This window comes from Thalassophryne amazonica, chromosome 17 (genome assembly GCF_902500255.1).
Source record: "Thalassophryne amazonica chromosome 17, fThaAma1.1, whole genome shotgun sequence".
NCBI classification, from domain to species: Eukaryota; Metazoa; Chordata; class Actinopteri; order Batrachoidiformes; family Batrachoididae; genus Thalassophryne; species Thalassophryne amazonica.
The window spans coordinates 36,706,956-36,713,222 of NC_047119.1; positions in this window are offsets into that span (position 1 = coordinate 36,706,956).

Sequence of the window (6,267 nt, forward strand, 5' to 3'; positions counted from 1 at the left end):
GGGATTCCATCATCTTCTTTCCCATTCTTGCTTGATGTACAACTTCAGCTGTTCAACAGTCTGGGGTCTCTGTTGTTGTATTTTGCGCTTCATAATGTGCCACGCATTTTCAGTGGGTGACAGGTCTGGACTGCAGGCAGGCCAGTCTAGTACCTGAACCTCAGATTCAGGTGGAGCAATGCAGGTTGTGGAATGGTGGACAAGCGCTTTACCCTCGTACATATATTAGAGGAGGCTTGGTAGTATGCCAAACCAGTCTACGTGTATTTTGTGGTCTTGGGAAAGGCGTGCATTAGGGTCACCTTTGGTGTCCTGTAGGGTGTTGTGGAAGTATGGTGTCCTGGGACTGCTGTACCACGTTGTAGCTGTATCTGCATACTTGGCATTACATCATGTAAGGATCACTGTACTGTGTTATTATTTTAATGGCATTTTCCATATTGTCCCAACATTTTCAGATTGGGGCTTGTGTGAACTTTAGGGTTTCAAACGGTTTTGGCTGTAATTTTGTTGAAGGTAACTGGTCTGCAAATGGTTTTTAGAGTTAGCTGAAAAGCTGATGTGTTCACAGAAAAATCAGCTTTGCTAATTAGCTGTTAGCTGTGTAGCTGAACTGTGCCGACTACTGGTTTACTGTGTGGTTTCATCTTCTCGTAACGTAACTGATGGTCTTTTTTGGAGCTGTCTGAGAGGATTCCTATTCTCAGCAACAGAGAGCGGCTGTGATAGAACACAGCCGAGCTTATCGTTTGCTCTCTACCCTTTTATCATGCTATCAGACAGAATTTATCTGCTGAAGCACCACCAATATTGTGCCTTTTTTCATATATAACATTGAAGGTGTCTGTAGAACAAATTGTAAATGGTACTGTTGTGTTTATCAGCTGGCACGTAGCTTTCTTCAGTGTCCTATGATATCAACCATTAAATATTATGCTCCAGACAGCGAGACAGCTTGTGTGGCAGATGGTTCCTATCGTTTGTGACCTATCTGTTGTCTAATGGACGGAGCTCTAATCAGACACTTTCAGTTATGCGTTCTGCCAGTCACACTTCTGCTCATTGACGATGTGCAGCCATGGCGACACTCAGAGACGGCGATGGGGTTTGCTTGACAAAAACCTTCATTTCCACTTATTCAGATACAGCAGTGTGGGAGAACTGAAGAAAAGGACAATAAGCATTTGCTTAATTTATCATTCAGCCAATTCACATTACAGTTTATATGCTGTACTTTTATTTGCTTTTGATATTTGACAGATGTAATTAAGTTGTATTAGAGATTCCCAGGCTGATGTAAAGGAAGGATTCATCTTTTTGGCCTGCATAACACAACAAAAATTAATCCCGGGCACTACGCACAAATAAGGTTTAAACACATTGTCTGCAGCCCTAAGGAACCCCCCCATCCCAAGTTTTTGATTGTTGGAAGAAACCTAAAGCAGACCAGCCTCAGATGAGTGACCATCTGCTTTGGCCATATACAACAGTCAATTAAGTTCAACAGAGAAATGTTCAACAAGCTAAACAGAAAAGATGGAACCAAGCATCCAGGCACTTGTAAGTTCCAATTGCCAAAATGACCAAACTGTCTAATAGAGAGGTGGCAAAAGTCCACAACCCAGCTCCCAATCTACTCCATGTCCCTATAGTAGTATAGTAAGACATACGAAAATGTTGCAGCTCAGCAACCATATATATACGCAATATATTGTAAAGCCCTATGACCACAATGACAGATCCCTCAAATGATAACCAAAAGGTTAAAAGTAGAGTCACATGAAAATGGACTACAATAAGTGAGTCAGTGTTTTTACTCTTTTTACAGTTTTGTTTGTATCTGTATGTGGTGAAAGAGTCGAACGTGTAGAGACATTCACTTATCACTTATCTCAGCAGTGACATACATGGTTCTGGTTGTTCAGTCTTTGAGTTCAAGAGGCGCCTGGGAACAGCTTATGGAGTCATGAGGTCACTGGACAGAGGTGTTTGGCGATGCTGATATCTTTGCAGGTGACCAAAGGTCCGTATCATATGGTCCTGTGCTACCTGTCTTACTGTATGGTTATGGTTGTGAGACTTGGACGCTAAGCAGTGATGTAAGTGACTGAATGTTTTGGGTACTTGGTGTCTTTGAAGGTTCCTTGGGTGTTGTTGGAATTACTTTGTATCAAATTAGGATGAGGAGTATCACTTTGCATTGTGAGGGAGTGTTACCTAAGACATTTTGACCATGTGACCCATTGCGCTGTGCATGTTCCAGCATGCACGTGCTTGAGTGTTGAAAACACCAGTTGCTGGAGAAGGCCAAGGGGATGCCCATGGTTCACCTGGCTGTGGCAGATAGATGGTTATTTTAGTGATATGGGAATGGACTGGTTGTCTGCCTGGGTGATTGCCATCCAGGACCCAAGGCAGTTCCATGGCGTTGTGGATGCAGTAAAGCACAGTACTAGTGCATGCTTCCAGATTTGACTTGACAGTTTTGTTTGACCATGTGATCTGAGGTCTGGATCTCAAATGGCTTCCACTTGACCCGGATGTTACTGTCATAGATGGATGGATGGATGGATGGATGGATGGATGGATGGATGGATGGATGGATGGATGGATGGATGGATGGATGGATGGATGGATGGATGGATGGATGGATGGATCCATGACACAGATGTGCCACTGACTGGAACTGGCTCTTGACAGGCACCTGTGCTCTCTACCACTCTTCTTCTCCTGCATGGAATGTAGTAAATCAACCTGATGTGGCATATTGTCACCTTTGCTTTCCATCTTCATTTGCCATCCAGAGCCAGGTAGGATCTTGGAGAGTGAACAAATCAGATACCAATCAACCAAAATGACCCTGTTCCCTGTACTACCATCTTCAATAGCGAACAGACAAAATGCCAACATGTTTGCCGACAATAGAGTCCCATACTTCACTGGTCTAAATAGTTACCATTCTTGGCTGGATGCAACATGTGTTGGACTGACATTCCAACCAGGGGGGAGTTAGAGAGTCTCATCTGCTTCATGCTGCAGAATCTGAGGATAAGCCGTGTTACCAACAGGCATCAGGGTCTATATGACTTATTCTTCTTCTTCGTGAGATTGTTTAATTGACCGTCCCTTAGCCAGCGGATCCTGGCCAGTCGCTGTTGAGTAATTTTTAAACCGCTAGAATGAAATAATATTCAAGATGTTAAACTTCTATTCTGTACCTTTTCATACAGAGGAACGTTAGGTGTAATAGGATAACAGCTTACAAAGTCTTGAACATTTACTGCTTCAGGTTTAGACGAACCACCAGACCACCTTAGAATGTGCGTTATAAAAACAAGCAAATGCCTTGTATGATATGGGAATGTGGTAAATGGAACCCTTTTCCCGTAGCATGTCTATGTTTGGCACTGGGCAGATTATCTAGCTGACCACCTTATAAGGTGCTATCAAGAAGTAGAAGAGTAAATTCTGAGTCCATCCCAGGACGAGAGAGTTAACAGTTTGGGCACTTGGCAACCAGTATTCCTGCTTCTCTCAGTGTCCTTGAGCAACACATACACACCTCTCTGCTACCATTACTTGGTTTGTATGTATGCACCCACATGCACAGTGGGTTGCACAGATTACAGTACATTTTATAATGATTGGATCCTGGGGTTCTTGAAGAATGACTTGTTGCTGGTGTAAAATGAGAGGATTATGTGGCTATGAACATTATGTCTTATCTGTGTATTTAAATTCAGCGGTTCAGTCGACATCTGCAATGTATTCATTTGGGAAAAGATAAACTTCTACATTACATGATATAGAAGCACAAATGACACATTTATCCTAAATCACACTTCAAGGGTTTTAGATACATTAAATAACAATATGTCTTCTCAGTTTCTAATGCTTTTGCTGTCCTCAAGTGGACATGAACCATACTACAAGTGCTCAGACTCAACATCTCTATTATTGATTAAAGAAAACAAATCACATGCCTCATCTAATTTCAGAGCTATTATTCCTAGGTTCTACTTGAATCTGTTAAATACCAGGCTCAAGTGAAGGGTTTTGAGTTCACCTAACTGGAGGAGTGATGTCAATAAAGTAATGTGGTTCTCAGTCCTGGTCCTTGTGGATCTCTGCTGTGGATATTGTCCGTCTCTCCCCGTTCTACTCACAGGCACAGCTGATTAACTATGACGCTAACTCCCATGTGTAGGCCTCATTTTATACACCTGAGTTACTGTTTGGCAAATTACATTTACCTCAGAATGATGCCTCCAAGATTTTGGAGTAGAATTGTTGTGTGTTGGGGGGTTTGGCTGGATATTTTGGTGTTGTTTTCTTTTCTTTGCTCTCCAGGTGGTATGCAAACTGGTTTTTGTCTGTGGAGAAGGTGCTGGCAGAAGAGTCCTTCACCCTCATCAGCATTAGTGGCTGCACTTGTGGAGGATGTTCACGTGCAGGCCTAATGACTTGCAGCACCTGTGGATGATGCTCACGTGCAAACTTAAAGACTTTCAGCTGAAGCAGATAATGAGATGGCATTCTGCATTTAAGCCATGAGTGATTCGAGCAGAATTGCCGGGAACTCGACCTTGTGACGTTCGTTTGTGAGACACTGAGGACCGCGCCTGGGTTTGACACATCGTGCCTGTGAAGGAGGACGGGCGAGGGACACATGCTGTCAGCACACATCAGAGGTGATGATTGTCTGAATAAGTGTTAACATTAATTTGGTATTTTGTTACGCAGTATATTTGAACACTGATGAGAATTGTGCAGTTTGCTTCTCACTGCCGTGGCGTACAGAATGATGATCCTCCACCTGTTGTGAGAAGCTGCTCATTTACATAAAGCTTAAATTCAGACCTGAATGTGTTGCTGATAGTGTGTGCCTCTGAAGGATATTTGTTGTAGCTCTGTTGACTTACCTCACCTTTTCCATCCTTCACAGAGTCAGTTTGTCGTATCCACCTGGGGGGTGTTCGGCGGTGAGTCTGGGTCCAGAAGCGCCGAGCTTTGATCCATTTGGGCGCTGGAGAGCGCGCTGTCCTTCACCTCGCCAGACAACCGCACATTTATGTTGTACACAAATTATTGCACAGAAGGGAAATAAATTTGTTTTGTTTTTGGAACCGCTTTCTGGTTATTTAGCACTGGGTTCAGTCAGACGCTGGTCCGCTACTCAACCCGCGTCTGCACATAACAGTAGTTCCCGGCCATTCCAAAATGGACCCAGCGGCAGAAGCGGTTCCATTTGCTGAAAGAGTTCAAGAATACTTGGAGAAGATATGGGAGCAATTACGGCCTCTTGCAAATCAAATTGAATAAACAGATGCTCGCATTACGGAGCTTGCAGCGCAAGCCATTCTGCTTCCTGCTGCTCCAGCTGCGGCACTATCGATACCGGTGCAGATAACTCCGTCAACCAAGGGGAGGCGGAGTGCGGCGGATTATTCCGTGGATTTCCGAATTTTTTCTGCTCAGTCCGGTTGGAATGCCGCAGCTTTGAGAGGAGTGTTTGTGGATGGTTTGAACGATTCATTAAGAGACGAGCTAGCAGTCCGTGACGAACCAAAAGATTTAAATGAGCTAATATCGTTGGCTATTCGTCTAGATGATCGGATAAAGGAGCGTGGACGCGAGAGAGGGCGGACATCAGAGCGGGTCTTTTCGTCTCGGGGCTTTCCCCGACACAGATCAGGGCTGCCTCTTCTTCGCCCCACTGAGACTCCTCCGACGGGACCTCTGGCTCCTCTTGCGGATGAGCCCATGCAGCTCGGACGAGCTGAAGCCGCCATATTGCCCCGGTCACATAAGCGTCAAGAAAGATAACGATGACGTATCTCCAGGTATCTCTTAGACAGGCATAATAATGGACACAAAAAAAAAAAAAAAAAAAAAGGGCAGACCTTTGGTTGTTTAGTTATTTGGGCTGTTTTTGTTTTCATGTAAGGGGTTATAAATTGTTTGGGGATTTAGAGGCGGTTCTGGTGGAGTGAACGACTGGCAGTTCGGAGCTCGGCTGGACTCAGGTAATCATATTTTTTCATTTTTTGGACTTAGGTAATTTCTGTTTGAGGATTGGGTCATTTTGTTTTGTTGTTTTTTTGTTTCCCTAACCCCAACCTCACATGCTCTAAGACCGTTTGTCTTTTGGGTTGTGGGGTGGTGCAGGTTGGTTACGCTGAGCGTTTCTCAGAAAACCTCTGCACCTAGGGGGGGGGTTGTCAGGGGCGTTTTTTTTTGGTTTGGTTGATGCCCGGTTCCACTCCA